Here is a 21,044-nt window from a genome sequence, read left to right on the forward strand (position 1 = left end):
AGGACTGTCTTCCCTACTCTCCAGGCCTGTAGGAACCTGCCTGCTCTCCAAGTGATGCATTAAGGATGAGAGGCCCCTTTCTCCACAGTTCTCCACTTCCACAAACGCCCTCTGCATAGAACAAGCTCTGGCCTCCAGAATGCTGGTGACCCATTCCAAGTCAAGACCAGTAGGCTTGCTGGCAAATGGAACTTGAGGAAAAAACAGCCTGTGTAAACAAATTGGATGCCCAGTCTGGATAAAGCTAGGATCCTCCTAGAGTAAAAATAAAAAGGTTTAAGGTCACCTCACCCCCCACCTCCTTGGAGTCAATACTGCAAGGCTCAAGGAAGCCTGTATTTCATCCTCACAGAACCCCCCATTATAGAGAAGAGGGCTTGCCAAGACAGCATCCTTCCCGCTATAGGAAGCACTTGTAGGGCTGTCTGAAGCCCCAGGCTACACCTCCCCAAGAGCACCAGTGAAGCCATCTTTCAACCTCCCATCTGGCTTAGGGGAGCCAGGAGAGGGAGCTGGGCAGGTTATCTTCAGGGAGTGAAGTCACCAAGCTGGTTATTATGGTGTCTCTCTGAGGCACCTTTGATTTTGACTGACTACAGGAAGCTGAATTTGGCACTGGCTAGAAGGTTAGGTCTTTTGGGATCTTGGGAGAGAGTTGCCTGTTGGGTTTCTCTTCAAGTTAGTGATGTCAGGTTTCCAGAGGACCCTTCTGTGGTCCAATGCTCTGTTCCCCCTACAACATCTCCAGTTCTGAGGCTTCTTTTCTGCTGCTTCTCCCTGGTTGGCTGTATGTGTTACCACAGAGTTTGAGACCCTCTGGCCCTGGTTAGCAGTATCTGTTACCATAGAGTTTGAAACCATCTGGCCCTGGGAGCTGGCTCCAAATAGATTGTTCTAAGATCAATTGAAATATGCCACCAGATGACCACGAAAGCCTATTTATCTGCCACCCTCATTCCCGCAGAAGAACATTTTGGTCTAAATGCGCCCTTCAAAGGCTGGCACTGGGATGTGGGGTCAGCTGAGGATGCTGGGAGGTCGCAGGGTTCCAGCTATATAAAGAGATCGGTACAGATTGAAAAAAGACTGAGAGATCACTCAGGTAAGGGCACAGCAAGAAGGTGCTCACTCGATACAGCTCCTGGATGTTGCATATCCTGTCCTCCAGACCTGAGAGCCAAAAAAACTCTTACTGTTTATACATGACCCAGCCTGTGGCTTTCTGTTACGGCAGTAGGGGCTAGGACAGAACTTATTTATGTACTAGAATTCTGAAGAACTTATGTGCCAGGACTCTCCCCTCCTCCCTTGCCACCATCACCTCCTCCTCCTCTTCCTCCTTCTTCTCTTCCTCCCATTCTCCACTCTCTTTTCCTCCCATGTGTGGGGGTTATAGGCCTGCACCACAAAGCCCAGCTGTTGGCTTCAATGCACATTTAAACCAATACGAAAGAAGCTTTACATTATTCACACATCCCTCAGCACTCAACTGAAAAAAACTCCCTCTGTTCCACCAGCAGTGTGGATGCTATTCCTTAAGGCACAAGGCGGTTTTGTGGCAAAGTGAGAATTGTCTCATAGGGTCCCGAGACCCTGGTCGGGAGCACTGGGGGAAAGGCTAAAGGAAAATAAGATGCTGGCCAAGTCACCTCAGTTCTAGTCAGCTCTCCAGACTCATGAAGGCCACTTAGGATACGTCGCATGGGACAGGGAGGAGGACAGATTTGGCGTCAGATCGTTGCTTCTTCGTAGCTGTGTGACCTTAGGTGAGTTACTAAACCTCTCTGTAAACTCGGCTTCCATATTCTCCTCTCTGAAATGTGAACACGGTGCTTCCACTAACCTTCTTGAGCTTCTTGGAGGATTAAGTAAGTCAACGACTTTGAAGCTCTTGGGATAACGCACGTGTTGAATACTATATAGATTGCTTCTATTATTTTAAAGAAGAAATTAAAGATGATTGAAGAACTTTCTGACTAAAATTACATTTGACAAACAAGCCAGGCTTTTGGTATGTGTGAGAAATGAGGGATCATGGTTTCTAGGACCCCCGACACTCAGTTCTATAGTATATGGCACAGAATTTACATATAATCTACATAATCCCTCCCATGGCCCTGAGCTCAAATATATATCACTTAAAATTCCAAATACAACACAAATGTGGTATGAATAGTTTCTAAAGTGTATTATGTAAGAAACAAGAAAAATTTGCTTATGTTCAGTATATATACAACTTATTTGTTTAGCTTGGCTTTCTGAGACAAGGCCTTAGGCGGCTCAAGACAACGTTCAAGTTCAAACTTGACATAATACTGGAGCGAAGATGCTCATCAGCTTCTGATCCTCCTCCTGCTGCCTCCCAAATGTTGGGATGACAGGCATGAGCCACCACAGCCACCCCAGCCACCCCAGATACAGTTCTTTAAAAGACATTTTTGAGTCTTGGTTAGCTCCACAGATGCAAATTCCACAGATATGGATGGAGGGAAGAAGAGAGGGATGAAGGAGGGGGAAAAGTGGGGAGGGGCGACTATATTTTACACTATGGGTCATCAACATTTTCCATAAAAGGTCAGACATGTTGCCTCATGGACCATGTGTTTTCTATGACAAGAACGAAGACAGACACATAGGACAGACAAAGGACCACACATGACTGTTTCAATAAACTTCGCCATGGGATGGGAAGCTGGCATTGGGCTAGATTTGGTGGGCATACCACAGGCTGCCAAGCCTCAGGCTAAATGGAGTCCTCAAATTTACAGGTGAGGAAACAAGGCTAGGGATGTTAGTTAACAAAACCAGAGGCCAGGACACTGGCTGCCCTAAGCCAGGCACTCCAAAATGAGGAGTCCCAGGCCAGCAAAAGAGCGGGACAGGCAGAACACAGACACCTCACTACCACCGCCACATACAGTGCCATGCTGCTGACATCAACGCCTTGAGAGAAGTACTGCAGAGGCCACTAGCATCTCCCATCGATGCCTGGGATCCCTGGAAGTGAAGCATGGGATAGTATGGATTCGGTTCCATCCCGGCAGCTCAGGAGCAGCCTAGGCGCAGCCGGAGAGAAGCCTCTCAGGAGAGGGCTCTGATCTGCAGGTAGCCTCCTAGGGAAAGACTCTGTCTTGCGAGGCCAGCTGCTAGCATCGGAGAGAACTGGAGAAGCTCCAGGTAAAATGAAAACCGTCATACACAGAGTATGGCGGTTTGAGAGTGATAGCTCGGGTGATTTGATGGTTTGAGAGCGATGCCCCTGTCTCGGGCATTTGAACACTTGATTCTCAGCTGGTGGCACTGTTTGGTGAGGCTTCTTAGGTGCTCAGTCATTTCTAGAAGAAGTCACTGGGGGCAGGCCTTGAGATGTTCAAGAAAGTTTTTCCTACGTCCAATTTGCAGTTCAGTTTCTGTGCCTGTGGTGCAGATGTGGCTCTCTGGCTGCCATGCCTGTCACATGCTGTCAGGTTTCCCTACCACAGGTCTCCCTCGAACACCTTAAGCCAAAATAAACTCTCTCTTCCACAAACTGTTTTCAGTTCTGGTGTTTTATCACAGCAACAAAAAAGTAGCCAATACCAGGGGGAAGGGGCCAATTTTCAAAGGATAAATAAAAATGTATGTATTAGTGATCACTGAGTTCAGACCACACACCCATCTTTACACACATCTCTTCTTCATCCACCCCATAAAAGACAACAAGTGGGAAGTGAATTTAGACGTCCGTGAAAAAGGGAGACCAACTGTATGGTTAAAGAACGGCCTCCAAACTCCTCAGAAACCTTGCCCAGCCTTGAATGTGGACTCCTGAGCAAACAGCACACAAGCAGCACACTTAGACAATGTCTGAACTGGGCTGTCAGTCATGGGCAGCTGCTTTTTCTTGTTTCTTGGGACATTCACATTTGGAACCCAGCAGCCATGCTGTAAGGAAGCCCAAGTTCCCGGTGAAGAAGGCAAACAGACTCCTTGCGCACACTAGGCAAGCGCTCTGCCCCTGAGCTACGCTCTCAGATCTCAGCTATAGTATAGCTCCAGCCAGCCTGAAATGTGTGCAGCCAGCCAGAACTGGCCTTGAACTCCTGATCTTCCTCATCCCTCTTCCTCCTCCTCCTCCTCCTCCCAAGTGCTAGGATGGCAGGCTTGTAGCATCATGCCCAGCTGGTGTTTGATGCCTTTAATGCACATTTAAACAAATACAAGGTTATGGAATGTTTCACAAGCTCCTATCTACTCAACTAAAATCCCGTTCTGCCAGCTGTTGGAATGCATTCCTTTAAGTCACAGAAAGGGTTCACTGGATAGAGCTAGTTATAGACTGAATTATGTCCCTCCACAATTCGTTTGTTGGAGGCCTAACCCACAATGTGACTGCACTAGAAGGGGGCTGTACAGATCTGATGAAGGTCAGGTGAGGCCAAAGGGTAAGGCCCAAACTCAATGGAGCTCTGTCATTATAACACAAACACACACACACACACACACACACACACACACACACACACGCAAGCATGTGTGCACACGTGCTGCTTTCCTTCTGTCTGCCCATCTGTCCTTGTGTGTTTCTCTGTGTGTCTGTGTATCTTTGTGTGTGTATGTGTGTGTGTGTGTGTGTGTGTGTGTGTGTACGTGTACAGAATAAGGCCATAATGAATAACAAGAAGGTGGCACTGAGAAGCAGGAAGGCAAGAAATCAAATTTCTCAGCACCTCCATGTCCTAGATGCTGGGACAGTGAGAAGCATGCCACCCACAGTTCCCTACTCCGCATGGTAGGCTGGACAGACGGCTGAGGACAGACAGGGTAAGTTCTGGGAGTACTATTCAGAAACAGAGAGACAGGGCCATACTGAAACTTCCAGAAGAGTAGAGACACGGAGAGCTGGAAGCCCTGTGCCTGCCTCTGCAGACACAGAACAAATGCGGGTCCTCACTGAGTTCATTACATGGTTCCTGCTGGCTAGAGGTTCCTAAGCTAGGGCTGAGTCTGCCTATCCTTTGTCCCTTATCCCCCTCCGTACTGCACCCCAAACTAAGCTCACCCTTGCCCTGCTCACTCGAGCCCCAGAGACTTCCAGGGGCTACAGGCCAAGAGACTCTACTGTGTTCATCTGGAAAGTGGCCCCTCCTTTAGGGCTTAGGTAGGAACTCACCACTTGTTACTTAATGTAACAAAAAGACCTGACAGAAACGCTGTAAGGTAGGAAAGGTTATTTTGTTTCCTGTTACAGAGGTGACGTCATCTGTCACCACAGGACTGGGGAACAGAGTTCCACTCCAGACAACAAAGAAGCAGAGTGAAGATGGGAAGGCACCAGAGCAAGAACCCACCTTCTAAGACACCCCAGAGAGCACTTCTTTCAGCCCAGCTCCACCTTCCATTTCTCACCGCCTCCAACAGTCTCTGCACTCGGTAGATCCATCAGGAGATTAAACGTAAGAGGTCAGAGCACTCATGATCTAATGGGCTCTGGTGACAGGCTTTGACAGACACACTCTTAGCTGCATGTCATTAGCCACTCAGGCCTCTTGAAACCCAGTCACATCCACAATCAAGAGTCTCCATCACATCTCCCGTCCCTCCTTACAATGGGGCCTCTGCAAACTGAGCCAAAGTGAGGATCCTAACCATGTTGTTTACTGAGCAGAAACGAGTAGAAGCCAGGCTGGGCTAAAGAGCCTGAGACACCCTAGCCATGGTCCTTAGCTGTATGGGCCAGGCCTTAAAGCAAGGGGGCAGTCGTAGGTCTCCAGGCCTTGTGTGGTCCACCTCCAGCTTTCTCAGGCCTTGGTGAGTCAGCTCTTAAGAACCTAACTCCCCAGCCAGATCTAGTAGTGCACGTCTGTAATCCTAGCAGCCGAGGGGCTGAGGCAGGAGGTCAGTGTGGGCTGTGTATTAAGATCCTGCCACAAAAACAAAACAAATATAAAATCTCTGCCTCTGGGGCTACAGAAATGGCTCAGCGGTTAAGAGCACTTCCTGCTCTCACAGAGGACCTGGGTTCAGTTCCTAGTACACAAACAGGGGCTCATTACCAAACTAACTCAGTTCCAGGGCATCTGACTCCCTCTCCTGACCTCTGTGTGCAGCAGGCATGCATACCGGGAAAAATGTGATACATACAGACAAAATACTCATACATGTACAATAAAGAAATCTAAAAATATCTCACTGGTTTTGCATCTGATTCTTGGCTCTCAGGACCGTTCAAAAGAATCTGGGCAGAGGTGGCTTTGGCTGTCACCAGGGCTGGGTGGAGCCCAGGCTAGGAAAACAGATCTTTACCCCAGATTCTTCAGACAAGACTTTTCCCATGAAGAAGCTAGACCTTCAAACAGAGTAGCCTGTCACAGGCCACAGTAGAAGCAGTACAAAGGGAGAGAACTGACCACAGTGTGTTTCCTGGACTGCTCACATCATACCCAGAGCACTGTCTCATCATTGCCTCCCATTTCAGGTGGCAGGGAAAAGCAGGAAAGAGATCCCTGGATAGATACTGGGCACTCAGTCAGGAGAGACCTTGGAGGGTTGGTGCTTAGCTAGAGAAGGCCTAGCGGTTCAGCAGGCTCAAAAGCCTAAAAGATAAACTATGCGATCTTAGGGGCTCTGCGATCCTAGTCAGGATATGGGAGGCACATGGTTTCTCTTGGGTCCAGAGCCATAATGTTGTGAGCCTTCCTCCCTGAGAGGTTTCCTGCTGAAGGTCAAACTCCTCAGATTCACTCCACCCCACCCCACCCTCACCCCCACACTTCCAGAGCAAAGGCTATGTCAAATACCAGAGACCTTCAGATAGTTCTCAAAGTATGAGGTATGAGATTGCCCACACTGCTAGGAAGGAGAAGGTGATGATGCACTCTGAGGCGTTGCCTTGCCCTGCCAGGACCCCATCTTCAGGGAGATGCAGACCTGGTGCCCCCGCCCTGCTATTCTGAGAAGCTGTTACCCAACCAATCTAGTGCACTGGGTAAATCCGAAGTGGTGAGATCTTTGTCTCAGCCCGGGAGATGACCCTATTGCTGGCCACAGCGCTGACAGGGTGGCTCAGTGGTCAGTGAAAACCTGTACACAGTATTCCGAAGAGCTGGGCAGGCGTGGCTCAGAAAGCTGTTCTATAGTGAGTGTGTGTGATCTTGGCTAGGCTCCTGGTCCACTCTCCTTTAAGAGTCCTGCTAGAATTAGTGTGTGAGTCCCACCAGCCTCCCCCACCACCCCCAGGCACCTCACAAAAACCAAAGGAGTTGTGAATCCTGGGAACCCTGATGACTGAAGGGAAGGATAGGGGTTTGCTGTCTCCACCCCAATGTCCTAATGCCAGAATCAGAGAAGCAATGAGGTCACAGCAGGCCACCAGGAATTGGGCACTTTGAAAGACACTTTCCTCTTCTCATATCTATTATGGATCCATTAAGCAAGCCTGTCTCCAGTGCGGTGAGCAAAATCAGCCTCCTCCAGGGATAGGCTCCTGCTGGCCTGCCAGAGGTTGACAACCAAGTTCCCTCCTGCTCTCAACTGTGTCCTTGGAACTCGCAGACAGCGTCTCCTTACTTGGCCCTCTGCTGCCGCCTGCATGGGCCTACGTGGAGGGAAGCTGAATCGGGTAAGAGCCTGTGACTCAGGCTGCTGCAGCAGCCCCAGATGACCACGCGCTTTTGTGGATATAACTCAGTCTGGGCCCTGCTCACAGGACCTGGGGTAGCTTGGCATGGGGTGGGATCAGTTCTGCTCCTGAAAGAATTCATATCTTCCCAGAGAAGGAGAGACCACCACCCTCCGGCAGCCAGCCCAGGTGAACCGGAAGCTGCAGCCTTAGTGTGAGCAAAAGCGAAAAGAGGCTCAGGGTCCCTTCCTTCTCCAAAGCAGAGCACTATGGGAAATTCTGGATAATGAAGGGATAGGCATGGAACCACGGGGTGAGAAGGGGTAGCCCCCCCCAAGATGTTATCTCTCATAAGTCCTGGAGTCACCAAGAAGAAAAAAAAAACATAGATGGGGTGACTTGCTTGCCCAGACTATGACTAACAAGCCTCCCCAGAATATCACAGGGGCCTCAGTATAACCAGCTAGACCCTGAGAGTGAGGGTAAAAAGGCAAAGCTGAACTGGAATCTGTTAGGCTACCTCCTAGCCATGCAACCTAAGGCAAATCCTCTCTGTGCCCTCACTGTTTCATGGATTAAAATATAGGTCTGGAAGGCTAATATATAAAAAGCAGCCACCATGCGCCCTTATATTAGTAATCCGACAAGTACACAGTTTTTAAAGTTATCGCTGCACTTTCCAGGGGCATCAGGACAAACTCGCCCCTTCCCCTGACCCTGTGCTACCCAGAGGCTCTTACTGGCACCTGGCTGGCCTCTGGGTAAGAACGAGTATGCAGGCTCGGCGGTCTGTAGGCTCAGTGGACACACCATGTATGTACATTTGTGTCCTGGGGCACACTGTAAGACTAGGAGCAACAGTGAGCCAAGGCTCACAGTGCTGGAGTTAGACGTACAGGACCAAGGTACCAGGAGGGTTGGTCTCTCCTGAAGGTTTTCCCCTTGGGTTGCTTGCATGTCCTCACACAGTAGCACCCCCCACCCCCGTTACTTCTCTTCTAATCTACTTAGGTTTTGTGTTTGGGGGGCACAGGGGCTAAAACCCAGGACACTGTTCACCCTCTATCTGTGGTCAATGGCTTCTTTTGTTTTTTGTTTTGTTTGCTTTTTTTTCTTTCCTTTTTCTTTCCAGATGAGGCCTTGCTATACAACTCGGTAATCCTCCTACATCAGACTCTTCAGTGCTAGGATTACATATGTGTACTTCCACACCCAGCCCAAGTTCCCTTTCTACACAGATGCCAATCACATTACATAAGAATGCAGCCCAGTGCTCTCTCTAGTGACCCTAACTCGGAGGAAAGGCACAGGCTCAAGGACTCTAGCAGGGCTTTCGAAGAGGCACAGTCCACAGAGCAACATGAGGACTGATCCTTCCTTCTCTTCAAGACAGGCAAAAGGGGAGCCCCAGGACCCTCTCCCAGGCACTATTCTAGTCACCAAGAGCAAGCTCAAACTCTGAAGCCCCGTCCAAATGAAGACACGCCTTTCTACATGCATGTACTATAACCAAGCCTACTTCCTCCAGGTGTGGCTGTCGCAGCAAGTGCTCTGCCAGCCCTATGCAGGGTCAACACAGAAATGAGGGACACTTCTAGCGTGTTCACTACCTCTGAGCACAAACCATTGAAGCACACAAGCGACCATGAGGGTGGAGGCCAAGGCTGTGTGCTTCTATGACCTGGTGTACCAACCACTGTTGGTACTCTACACTCACAGACACCCAAGAAGGTGGAGGTTGGATCCGCTTGGGCCCTGCTGTTATCTCCATGGCCTTAACCATCTGCACACCTGTTTATATGTACACAGAGAGGAGAGTGGTCTTTGGAGGAGAAAGGCAGGTACTTTACCATCTTCCTGTGGCCTGTACGACCCGAGGCAGGGGACAACCAGCATGGACAAAAGGATGCCCTCTGCAGGCCATAGGTGCCCTCCTCTTCTCCAGTCCCATGATCACCAGCAAAGGGGTCTGCTCTCATCCATCAACTAGCTAGTACCTTAGACTCTCAGACTTAATGTTTCTGTTTTACTCTGGCTACAGTTACATGAAAACGCGATGCTTGGTGCAGGTCGAACCTGGAGATGAAGGCTGCCCAAAATGTTATCATTAATCCACTGACTGCAATAACCTGGAAACTCCTTTTAAACTTTTGGCAACAGGAGTTAAACACCTTGGTATAAATCTACCCTTTCCAGTGTTTTCATTTCACATCCACAGCCAGTAACATCTGACAAGCCAGATAGTAGCTCTCCCTCCGGACTTCTTCCCCTGACCCTGCATCTGAGTTCATGGTGAGATACGGAAGAACCTTCTAGCTGGAACTGAGCCACAGTTCCCAAGAAAATGCTTCCCTCTAGCTTCTTAAGTAACACACAGGACCAGAGGCCCCTGTGTTTTGAACACAAGTCACACCCATGTGCACAGACATGTTAGGCATGTCCAACATTAGTGTAAGAAGTGACCCAAATGTATATGTTCTCTTGGACCCTGTGGGCAGTAAGTCCTCATTTGCCTAGGATCGTTTTGGTTCACCTCTGCATCCTGGCCCAACTGACCATTCAGACAAACCCTGTTGTAACCACCCTCCTTCCAGCCACTCAGTCCCCTTGTCTCCTCCTTCCCCAACACTGCTTAGAATGAGGCTACTCTGTCCTTCCCACCAGGATGGGAAGATGTGGAAAAGAGATCCTCTCAGAGTTGCCAATTTCATCCCGTCCTTCCCACAGCCCAGCCCATGCCAGATGACAGCTAACCTGAACCAAATGCTGGCAGGTAAGAGCCTTAGGATAAAGAGATTAAGGAGAACCAGTGGCATGCGGACAAAGCAACATTTGTAGGGATCGGGGTGGTAACTGTATCTGTTTGCAGGGAGCCTGGTGGTAACTATGCCTGTTTGCATGGAGCCTGGTGGTAACTGTGTCTGTTGCAGGGAGCCTGGTGGTAACTGTGCCTGTTACAGGGAGCAGGGTGGTAACTGTGTCTATTTCCAGAATCTCTGATCCTCATCACTGGCCCTGTCAGCACAGCAGTTCAGCAGAAGTGGGTAGAGCTGACCCAACCTGGCCAACCTTACCACAGGAATAGCTTAGGCTCTCCTTAGCCAACACAAGCCAGTGGACATGTAAGCATCACAGATGCTAGCTGCCCTGCACTGCACAGAGAAAGGAAGAGCGAAAGTCTGTATTTATAGAGAGCCTGGAGGGCTGCAGACAGACACAACATTCAAATAACACATGTGCCATAAAAATCACACCATGACGCCCCATAGGGGACAGGACAGAATGAGAATTCAACAGCAGGCCACTGTCTCAGTCTCATAGTTCAACCCATAGAAAATTCCCCAAGATCGTGGCAAAGGCCTGTCTGTCTCCAGCAGGTAGTAGCCTGGGATCTTGTATACCCCAAGGGATTCCCCATAACAGACTCACAGGGGCGGCATCCACCCCAGCCAGCACACATTCCTTCCAAGTAACTTCTGGGTTCTGTGGCCACCATAATAGCCAGGCATTTCCATGTCTCTGTGCCTAGCAGTCTCCCTTACAGAAGTAAGTTTCATTCTGTGAGGCACATACCAAGTGTCCAACACTGAGCCTGGCACACAACTCGCTGAACCCAGCTCTGTGAATAAGGCTCCCAAGCCACTTTCCTTATAAGCAAAAGCATGTTCTAGGCACAAAATAATGATAATAATAGTAATATAATAATAATAATAATAATAATAATAATAATAGGTGTTTCTTGTAACTGTCAATAAAACAAAGTAGCTCAAAATGTCTATATCAAGACAGGCATGATAGCTCACACCTATAATCCCAGTGCCTGACACAGGAGGATCACAAGTTTGGATACAAGACACTTTGGACTACATAGAGATTTCAGGGTGAGCCTGGGCTACATAGATAAACCCTGCCTCAGAAACCAAGAATAAAATCAAACAACAATTTAAAAAGTAACTGAGGCATCACGGACTACTTCTGTGTGGCCAGCTCTGCCTGGCCAACATTTCTCCTTACAAGCCCTCTGCGTGGTTAAACCAATTAAGACAGAAACTGGCTGGATTCGCAGTCTTAGCTCAGCAAACAAGGGCCTTTCTAGCAGAAACAAGACGGTGAGAGTACAGGAAATCCTGTGTCACTATGACTCCAGGGGCTTCAGACCGAAGTGTCCAGTGGCTGCGGAGGCTTCACACAGGCAGAAACCAACCTCACAGGTGGGCTAAGAGCTGCCCTGGCCTGCAATCGCGAGCAGGTGAAAGGCCAGCCAGCTGACCTCAGGTGTCTCCCCAAGTTTAAAACTATATCTTAGGGCACAGGAAGGACCTGGTGGAATATGGTCTGGAGAAGAGTAACCATGAGAATCCTCTCAGGGAGCCCCAAACAGCAGCCTGGAAAGACACCAGCTGAGAGCAGGCAGCATAAGAGAAAGCTCTGGGTTTTGAAGGCACGTGGGACTCATCTACAAATATGTTACTTTTTTTTTTCCTGCGCGTAGAGGTGATTGAACCCAGGACCTCATGTGTAGGTCATGTGTAGACCTAATCTCTAAGGTGAGGCAGGGCCCATTCTCCACACCATGCATCTGTCCCCACTGCAATGCAGCTGTCTTCAAGGCCCGCTCTCTAGGTCCTGCTCAGGGCCCTTCTACCCTCCTCTCCTCGGCTTCAGTCACTCCTCTCACTGCTCTGGGCCCAAAGCTGGACTTGGACTCTGAGGGCAGATTTAAATCAACAATGGGTGAAGAACCCCATGTCTTCCCTAGCCTCCACCCTCCACACCAGGAAGGATCTGGCCCCAAAACTGTGAGCTAATTTCTTCTGTGGAGCCCTAGGATAAATAACAGGTGGACATCCAAAGCTGTAACAGGCCTGAGGTTTCCAACTACCCAGAGGTATTTTTCTTCCAACCTCAAGTCCAAATAGCCCAGTACCACCCATATTGAAGCGAGGAGGCGTGTGTGTGTGTGTGTGTGTGTGTGTGTGTGTGTGTGTGTGTGTGTGTAGCTGATGTCTAGCCTGTGTTTTCTCCAGGTAGGGCAAACCTCCCTGCGCCCACTAGAGGCAGGACTCTCTGTCTTGGAGGAGACACAGGGCTCATTGGAGGAGATGCAGTCAGGGCTCAGGGCTTAGTCTGACAATGCTCCCACATCTCATCTGGGGCAGGGTTTCCCGTGCACTCAGCGAGCCAGGCTGTTCTTAGAAAGGCTGCTGCTGCATCTTCTGCAGCATCTCCTGGCACTCTGTAGTTGGAAGGCTTCCAGAGCATTCCACTGTGGCACCGAAAGTGTCTAAGTCAGTATTGGGGTGCCCCCTTAGGACTTGTGCATGGATGCCTTCTCTGGCTGACCTCCAATCCCAGATACAGGCCCTCCCTGCAAAGACCCATGGGAGACCAACACCTCCTGTGTGCCAGGCATAGCTTTGGGTCTCCGAGTCTAAACAAGAGAAGGCTTGGCCCCAGCAGCAGCCCTCTATAATGATGGATGAATGAAGTGGAGATCTGCATCCATTCCCCTCCACCGCCTCATAGGGATCTCTAGTTTTTCTCTGTGTGTCCCCATCTTACCTCAAGTACACCATCTGCTCCTCAAAGCAGTTCCCCTTCTTGAAGGCCTGGGACAGGGGCTCCACTCCCTGTGGATGTCAAAAGATGAAAGTGCCTCTGCCTCTCGCCTAACTCACTCTGAGGCATCCAGCTGGGGCTGCAGCCTGATTCTGCCAGCTGGGCCTCCAGCATGATACAGCATCCCTGCCTGGCTTCCCTAAGGAGCCGGCAGCCCTGTGTGACAAAGGATTCTCTGACAATGGGAGGAAGAGGTCTGCTCTATTGTCTACCACAGCCCTGCCAGGGTCTAGGTTCCCCAACACCTCCCAGATGCCGCCTCACTCTCTCAGCACAGTGGCTCCCCGCTCACTCTTCCTCTTTCCTCCTCCGGCAGGCATTGTACTATCCATGATTCCAGATCCAAAGCCTGTGACACTGGACTTGTCCCTGCTCTTTGTCCTTGGCCTAACCCAGCAGACCTATTCCAGTTTATGCATGGGTTGCCACTCTGGTCACAGTCAGTCGGTGTGACCAGAAGCCCCGCAGTCTGTGGTGGAGGGTTCCCTTTAAATGTAAACAATAACCACAGAACCACAGGCTGTGCTCCCCACGTCTGCTTAATACGTATGCTGGCTGGTTTTATATCAATTTGACAGAAGCAGGAGTCACTCGGGAAAGGAATCCTTAACAGAGAAAAAGTCCACACCAGATTGGCTGGTAGAGCATCAACTTGATGGATGACTGGTGTGGGAGGACTCAGCTCATTGTGGGCGGTGCCAACCCTGGGCTGGTGGTCCTGGGTTCTATAAGAAAGCAGGCTGAGCAAGCCAGGAAGAGCATAGCTGTAAGCACCACCCCTCCATGGCCTCCTCCGCATCAGCTCCTGTCCAGGTTACTACCTTGAGTTCCTTCCCTGACTTCTTTCAGCAATGGGTTGCACTGTGGAAGAGGAAGGGGAAGTTAACCCTTGCCCTCCCAGGTTGCTTTTGGTCCTAGTTGTGTTATCACAGCCACAGAAACCTAACTACGACAACAAACATGTGACCCTTGAGTCATCTCCAGCCTTGCCTGGTTGTAGATCTCCTCCCTATGATACAAACACTGCGGCCCCCAAGAGCTCCGAGGCCACTTTGCTAAAGCCCCCTCTCCCATGCTAGATGGACATCAGTCTGGCAGCTGGTCCTTGGTTGGGCGTGAACTGCTTCCTCAGCTGAGTCCTTGGGTTTGACCTCACTGCTCACAGTTCCTTCCCAGAGTCAGTCTGCTCAGGCCTCCACCCCGTTTGTGCCTGCTGTTCCTGACCACAGAAGGCCCTTTCCCTGTCTTCTCTGGCTGGTTCCTTTCTTTCCTTTAATATTCAGTGCTTAGGTTGCCTCCTTCAGGAAGTCCACCCTGATGGCAGGTGCTCTAAGTCATCATGTACATGAAAAGTTTTAGGCCTTTCCTCTCCACCATGGTGAAATGTAACAACTTGTGTTTCGCTCCCACTACATTTAAGTCAGGGCTCTATGCCTATCCTCCATTATAGCCCAAGTCTAACACAGAACCAAGCCTAGAGACAAAGCCCAGCAGCAATGAAGAAGGTCATGCTGACTGCATGGTGACCAACCAAACCTCCCATGCACCCCATATGCACACATATATCCCCGTATCCACATCTGGGTCATTATCCAATCTAAAACCTTTCATACAGAATACCTCTACCCACTCCCAAATACACCTCTTCCATCAAACCATCCCAAACTGGTCCTACTCTATGTATCATTGCTATGGAAACTACCTCCCCCCCATCCTTTATCTACTCCACAACCCTTCTCTGGAGTCAGCAGTTGGCTCCAGCTCCACTCGGGACAATGACGGTGTCAGATGGTACAGCCAGCCTCCTTAGCACTGGGCATGGAGAGTGTGGAGCCAGGAGATTACGGGGTCCACGTGTCTGTTCTAAAGCTTAGTTATGACTTGGACACGCCCCTCAAAACCATTTTAGGGACTTGGCCTCCTCACTTGTAACATGGGCCAGGTAGATGGAAACCATCCTCAGGGGCAGACATGACAAGTGTTCATGGGGTAACTCATGTACTACACATAAAGCCATGTGACAGGTTCCAGCCGAGCCCTATCGTCCTCTTCCCCACTGCTGACCTGTCCTGGATTAATTCACTTAAAGACCATGGGGAATGAAAGTGCCCTGGTGTCTAGGTTTATGCCATTCGGGCCAGAAAGCAACATACCAAATAAGAACAGGGCCTCCTCCACTCCTGAAAAGCCCTCTTGTGTTCCTTGGATGCCAACACAAAATACAAAGCAACAAAAGCCTGCCCGGAAGAAAAGCAATCACCAGCCAAGTGAATGTCAAAGAAAGACAGGAGACAAAGTGGGCAGACTTTGAAGTAAGGATCCACTTTTTTAAAGTATCTGATGTAGAAAAAGAAATTGGGTCAGTTGTGATAGCATATACCTATACTAGTAGGAAATGCCAAAGAGGCAGAGGCAGGAGGATCATGAGAAAGAAACTGAGGCACGAAAGACCAAGGTTTCCTGCCCAGCTCTGACAAGAGCTCCATGCGACCCTGATAAGCCACCTTATTTCAGAGGCCCTGAGGTTTTTGCATGGAGATCAGGCATGCTGCCTCTCCACCTGTTTGCCTGGCTCCAGGGTTAGCTCTGTTCTCACCTAGTTCCGAACCACAGCTCAGTGAACACGTGACCAGGTAGGTTCTACAAAAACACCACTGTGGGAGACTTCTCAGAAACTGTAATTTGCCTGTCTGTTTTCCTGTCTCTCCAGAAACTCGGTTCTGCATCTCAATCACGAACCTACAGAGTCTACCATCATGAGCAGCATTGCTGAGATTATAACCTTATCGTCGGGGCAGTAGAAATGGGATTGGAGGCCTCACGAGTGAATTTGGGGCCAGACATACTAACATCTACGCAGATCTAGTAAGCCCATGCAGGGCCTAGTGAGACCTTGACCAAAACCACGGCTTCTCTCTGAGTCACGGCACCTTAGATCCAGAGGTTTGGGCAGAAAGAACATCTTGACAGTGCCTTGGTCTCAGAAGAACCTGCTGGTTGGCTTCATGGCACATCTCCATCAGCTGCCTCTCTCCTGCAGAAGGACATAGCTCTAGATCCACCCGAGATATTCCAGATAGCCTGCAGTTCAGGTAACAGAGACACAAGGACCTTTCTACCTCTGCTTCCCTCTACCTTTGCTCTAAGACACAAAGCAATATGGGGCCTGGCAACCAACATATGTGACTCTGATTAAGTCCCAGGATGCGTATTATACAATATTGATGATCGGTGACCTCCTTGGCGGTCTACTCTTGCAATGTCATGTAACTATTCCTGCTGTACTGCCTTCGTGTGCCCAAAGCAACACAGATTGTACAACCTCTGTGGGTCCATCACAAGCATTTGAGAAACTGAAACCCTTATATCCACAACAACAGCTAGAACAGTTTTAGAGTCTATCACAGTGGTTCTCAACCTTCTTAATGCTGCAACCTTCTAGTACAGTTCCTCACTTTATGAGGACCCTCAAACATAAAACTATTTCATTGTTGCTTCGTAACTGTAATCTTTGTTACTGTCACAAAGCGTAACATAAATATTTGTGCTTTCTGATGGTCTTAGGTAACCCCTGTGAAAGGGTCATTTGGCCATTCAACACCCCCTAAAAGGGGTCCTAACACAGATTGAGACCTGCTGCTCCAACACATAGCAGGATCCGGTTGTTAATTCCTCTTAGATGTACTTCAAGATATAAAAAGTCAAAGGTGCCCAATTCACGTTTGTGAATGAATGGGTGGCTCAGATAGTTTTCTGAGCAGTTTGCCAACCTTAAACACCCCCCCCCCCAAGCCCATGCCTGAGAATCTTCACTTGCACAAATGCTGAGGCACTCACATAGTAGGGATGCTTTGCTCATTCCTAGGCTTGACCATCTTGAGGCAAGGAGGAACACAGGGGGGTCACATTTTCAGTTTAATGGCACCAAAAGCAGTAAAGAATAAATCTTGGCAGCACTTGGAAGGCTGAAGCAGAAATGTTGCTGCAAGTTGAAGACCAACCAGCCTGGGCTGTATGAGTCTATCCCAGGTCAGCCTGTCTCAAAACAAACAAACAACACATCTTGGAATCACCAAGAACTCCATGAACAAGTGTCTGTGTACCCTATGTGCTTATTATATGTTAATATATAACAGGCACACCACAGCTGGCCTGTAATCATCAACATCAAATTATTAGATGGATGATAAAGGCCTGTGGTTAATAGTAGCTTTTTTCATTATGCATTGTTATTTATTTTGATGAAATTTAAACAAGGTGTGGTATGTACCTTTAATCCTAGCACCCCAGAGGTAGTTAAGTTCAAGGCCAGCTTGGTCTACCTAGGGAGGCTAACCAGGGCTACATATAGTGAGACCCTGTTTCAAAGCGGCAACAACAAAAAGAACATTTTGACAAGGACTATGTACCAGGATAACTTTCTTGGGGTAAATTATCTACTTCCCAAGGGACCAAGAACCCCCCCCTTTAAAAAAAAAAAGTCACTGTTTAAATAAAAAGCTGTGGGCACTAGCTACACACCTATTTTCCCAGCATTGAGGAGGTAGAAGTAGACCAAGCAACATTGGGGAGCCCCTGCCTTAAAAATAAAGGCAAAGGTCTGCAAAGAGAAATCACAAGAGGAAGAAAGCTGCCCTTTACCCATTGGAAGGCCATAGGCAAGTGACATCATTTCCTGAGCCTTGGTGTCCTCATCTGCACAGTGGGATTAGCTCTTCCCTACCTCACAGCATCCTCTTAATAACTGTACTATGTGGTGGGGAAACCCCCGCTCTGTAAATTCAGAGTGACATGTTCTTGTTCCAGCAATCTACTCACCTCGACGGCACGATACCCAGAAAGCCTTGCAGATTACTGTCATCACCAGGATAGGCATTGGACATGACACACCGCTGAGCCTATTGCTATCAGCAGAGTCCTGTTTCACATACTCAGAGGAATTTTCTTGGGCTACCCAAGAGCATCATGACACTATTTAGTGTCTGTTGAGGGCAATCTGTTCCTATACAATTGGGTTGTTTGAAAGTTCCTGAGGTTTCCTTTCATGGACCACGGGCTGCTAGGAAGCAAGATTCCAGAGGTTTGGGCCCAGCCCCTACGCTGGGCCAAGAGGAACCCGGCAGGACAGCCCATCGCTCCTCCCACTGCTGTGCCGCGCCTCCCTCCGAGCAGAGGCGGTGCTTAAGCCGTGTCACTTTCGACCTGGGGAGGCTCCCAACACCCGAGCCTGAGGTGTCCAGGCGGTGCAGGGGCCCCTAGCCAGAGAAGGATAATCTCGGAGCTTCAGAAATGACAGCCGGGAGGGCGGGGTAGGCAGAGGCGTGTGATCCCGCAGACCTGCGGGCAGAGGTAGACAGGGTCTACCGGGCAGGCTTTGGTTCTCAATTGAAAAACCGAGGGCAGGGAGGGGTGGCTGAACGCGTGGATTCTCTCTAGGATCTGGGAAGGCAGCTGAGGAAACGCACAGGCACGAGCATCACCAGGAGCCTCCGCGCTAGGGGCCAAGGATCCTAAACATGGCTTGCTGAGGATGAGGGACACTAGAGCTCGGGAGGATCCTCCCAGCCCGCAGGGTGGGCTGCCAGTCACTGGGCTAGGGAAGACGAGAGAAACGTAGAGGGAGGGCCACACAGAGCTTGGGACTCCCAGGCAGCCACAGAGCCCAAGCCACCCTAAGGTCTTCCCCGGCGCCAGCCTAAGGATTCCTTAGTAACCCAAGCGTGGACACACATAAGAGACAGCCCAACTCACACCATTTGGGGCTAGCTGGTCCAATCCCAAGAGGCATCCATCCCACGCTGTTCTCCACTATGCCGCCCCCTCCCAGACCAAGCTGTGTGTACACACACAAACAGTTGGGCGGGGGAGGCGACGCCTCCCTCCTGGTGGGGACACTCAGGGCACAGCCACCGATCCCTCTCCTCTAAAAGCCGCGCCCCCTTCCCAGTTCACACTCCCCCTTGCCCCTACCCTGAGAACTCCTCAAAATCAGAGCCAGGGCTGCCCGAGTTCAGGGTTTGAATCCTGGACTGTCTTTTTAATGCCAACAAACAACCAGCTCCGATACCCGGTCTTGGGGATGCCTCCTCCTGTGGCATTCAGGAACCCGCACGCGGCCCTCCCGATCCCCGTGCCCTCCCGATCCCGTAGACATCTACCTCAGCCAAGCCACCGCTCCCATCTCCCCCTAAAACCTGCACCTGTGACCATCACTAGCTAGTTCCCCCCAGCAGCCCACTCCACGGCCTTCGGGCTGCCCGCCAGCAAGAACCGGCTTTTGGAACCTGTCAACTTAACCCCAGCTCTGTAGGACGTATCTATCCCCATCTCCGCCCCCCAGGCCCCATCACTCAGAGGCCACAGGAATGATCATCCTTAAAGACCGGCAGAATCACCACGGTATAGGACGGCCAAAGCCGTCACTGCAATGGCTCCGCCAAGGCGCCCTCCACTGCTCCTATCCGCCGCGCCCTCCGCGGCCCGCGGGCTCACCGGGGACGAAGGGAGGGGTCTGCTGCCTGTCTAGACGAGAGCCATCCACACACATCCCCAAGCTCGCAGGGACAGCCATCCGCACGGCAGGGGAGGGCAGCGTGAACACACAGAGTCGTGGGTTCCCTCCCTCAAGCCCGAGTGCTGCAGCCGCGCCCGCAGCCGCCTCCCCAGCCGCGCTCCGACCTCGGCGCAGAGCGCGGTCGGAACAGCTGCAAGTTTGCCTGGCGCTGGAGCAACTGCTCGTTGCAGCAAACGAGGCTCCAAAACAAAAGGGAAAGGAATCTTGCTCACGAGCTTCCTCCCCGCGGGTCGGAACCGGGCACAAGACATCGGCTACACCGCGCGGCTCCAGCCCGAGTGAGGCTCCAGACGCGCGTTCCCCCCAGGAACCCCTCTGGGTTCCGGAGCTCTGGTGTCACGGTCCCCACCGCGCGGGGAGCTGGGCCCACTACAGGACAAACCCTGGGAGAGGGCGAGATCGGAGAGTGCGGTACCCACTAGACCCAGAGGAGGGGACTAAGGATGGGTGCGGACACCGGGCTGGCTAAAGCACTGGGAGGGGGAAGGGGGAGAATTGTTTGGAGCGGTTTTCCCGGATTTATCTATAATCGAGAGCACGTCACGTATCCCTCCTCCCGGGTCCCCGAATCCACCCGCAAATCGAGGTGACTAAAAGAGGAGGGAGGACAAGGGATGCTCACCTCGGGGTTCCTCTGGCTGCCGCGCGGAGCCCGCGTCGGGGTGGGGGAAGGGGGCAGGGAAGGGGAAGGGAGGGACCAGGCTGCAAAGAGCGGACTCCTGCTGGGAGTTCGGCGCGTCCCAGCCGTGAGGGGGATCCGGCACCTCAGCGGACCGACCCAGTCGAGAGGGGAGGGAGGGAGGGAAGGGAGACAGGGAGGGAGGGGCAGGCAGAGGGAGGGAGTAGAGGAAGGAAAAAAAAAATGATCCCAGTACTGACACAGGGAAAGAGAATGTAGGAGAGTGACGTCCGGGCCCCGCCTCCCCCTCCGGCCACGTGCAAAGACTTGAAAGGAAAGAGGGAGACGGCGAGCCTGCTGGGTAATGTAGTTCGCCTTTCTTTCCTAGGATGGCGGGCCCTGGAGAGCTGGGAACCCGGGGGAAGCCGGGGAACTGCCTGGACAGAGTAGTGTTGCTACGCCGATGCCAGTGACCTCTTGCATTAGCGGGGCCCTCCGCGGTGGGGGACAGAACTGAGGGCTATGGCAACGTCTGAGCTTGCAGAGATAACTTGGTTTTAGAATCAGGCAGGCTGTGAGGATAAGGACTCCGAGCTTAAAGTATAAAGTCTGTCCCAATGGCAGATAAGAGA

At 50.8% G+C, this 21,044-nt stretch overlaps 1 protein-coding gene across 6 annotated transcripts in view; it reads right to left on the reverse strand.

The window, feature by feature from the left end:
• Ctif (CBP80/20-dependent translation initiation factor) overlaps window positions 1-20,720 on the reverse strand; it is a 266,492-nt gene extending 245,772 nt beyond the window's left edge. For 2 of the 6 annotated variants that reach the window (XM_006525973.4, XM_006525967.4), the window contains exon 1: window positions 20,416-20,718. The gene's annotated coding sequence lies outside the window, so the exon portion shown is untranslated. Of the gene's footprint in view, window positions 1-17,056; window positions 17,255-20,005; window positions 20,332-20,415 lie in introns of those variants that run through there. The other 4 variants (XM_006525968.4, NM_201354.2, XM_030250483.1 and 1 more) reach the window with 4 other exon arrangements.
• Window positions 20,721-21,044: the final 324 nt, after the last annotated feature.

This window comes from Mus musculus, chromosome 18, assembly GCF_000001635.26.
Source record: "Mus musculus strain C57BL/6J chromosome 18, GRCm38.p6 C57BL/6J".
In the NCBI taxonomy this organism is placed as follows: Eukaryota; Metazoa; Chordata; class Mammalia; order Rodentia; family Muridae; genus Mus; species Mus musculus.